At 45.4% G+C, this 1,648-nt stretch overlaps 1 pseudogene; it reads left to right on the forward strand.

The window, feature by feature from the left end:
• Nucleotides 20-973, forward strand: LOC102181191 (annotated as a pseudogene).

Consider the following 1,648-nt stretch of genomic DNA (forward strand, 5'->3'; position numbering starts at 1 on the left):
CACAGGTCCCCCAAGGAGAATGGCTGCAGAAAATCACTCTACAGTGACAGAGTTCATTCTTGGAGGTTTAACAAATCGACCAGAGCTCCAGTTCCCCCTCTTCTTCCTCTTCCTTGGGATCTACTCAGTCACTATGGTAGGGAACCTGGGCATGATAACACTGATTTGTCTGAATGCTCAGCTTCACACCCCCATGTACTATTTCCTCAGCAACCTGTCCTTTGTGGATCTCTGCTACTCCTCTGTCACTACCCCTAAGATGCTGGTGAACTTTGTGTCAGAGAAGAACACCATCTCCTATGCAGGGTGCATGTCACAGCTCTACTTCTTCCTTCTATTTGTCGTTACTGAGAGTTACACACTGACAGTGATGGCCTATGACCGCTATGTTGCCATCTGCAGACCTCTGTTTTAAAACATCATCATGTCTCAGCGAGCCTGCTTCCTGCTATTGGCTGGGGTCTATGTCATGTCACTCATTGGCTCAACCATAGAGACTATCACCTTGTTGAAACTGTCCTATTGTGAGACACTCATCAGTCATTATTACTGTGACATACTCGCCCTTATGAAGCTCTCCTGCTTTAGCACCTATCATATTGACATGATAGTATTCTCTTTGGCTGGATTTGACATCATAGTCACCAGTTTAACAATCCTTGTTTCCTATGCCTTCATCCTGTCCAGTATCTTCCGCATCAGAACCACAGAGGGAAGGTCCAAAGCTTTCAGCACCTGCAGCTCCCACTTTGCAGCCATGGGGATGTTCTATGGAACGACCGCCTTCATATACTTGAAACCCTCCACAGCCAGTTCCCTGGCCCAGGAGAATGTGGCCTCCGTGTTCTACACTGCAGTGATCCCCATGCTGAACCCTCTGATCTACAGCTTGAGAAATAAGGACGTAAAGGCTGCCATGCAGAAAACCCTGAGAGGAAAGTGTTTTAAGGCAAATGTTATTACTCTTTCTTAGTTTTAAAAGTTGTTATGAATCCCAGAGGGAAGCCCTAAGAATGCTTGCACACCCGTGATGGGAAGCAGTCCCTTCTCTGGATGGCTGGGAGACTGCACCTGCCTCCTTCCCTCTTCCTTCCCATCCACCCTCTCCTCTGATTTCTTCATCTTTTCCCTCATTTGGAAAGCATATTCTATATCCTGATTCCCTTAATAAATCCCACTATGTTGATTGGATTTTAACAAAGTTTTAAACATTCACAGACTCACACATAGAAAAAATAGTGTTTACCATTGAGTAGAGGAAAGCAGGGATGGGCAAGGTAAGAGTAGGGGATTGAGAGACACAGACTACTCTATATAAAATGAATAGGCAACAAGGATATAATGTACAACACAGGGAAACATAGCCATTATTTCTTAATAACTCTGCATGCTAAGTCGCTTCAGTCATGACCAACTCCTTGTAACCATATGGACTGTAGCCCTCCAGGTTCCTCTCTCCATGGGGTTTGCCAGGCAAGAATATCAGAGTGGGTTGCCATTTCCTCACGTAGATGATCCTTCTGATGCAGAGATCAAACACACATCTCTTATGTCTCCTTAACTGTAAGTTCAGTTCAGTCATTCAATTGTGTCTAAGTCTTTGTGACCCCAGGGACTGCAGCCTGCCAGACTTCCCTGTCCATCACCA

This window comes from Capra hircus, chromosome 29 (assembly GCF_001704415.2).
Source record: "Capra hircus breed San Clemente chromosome 29, ASM170441v1, whole genome shotgun sequence".
NCBI lineage: Eukaryota > Metazoa > Chordata > Mammalia > Artiodactyla > Bovidae > Capra > Capra hircus.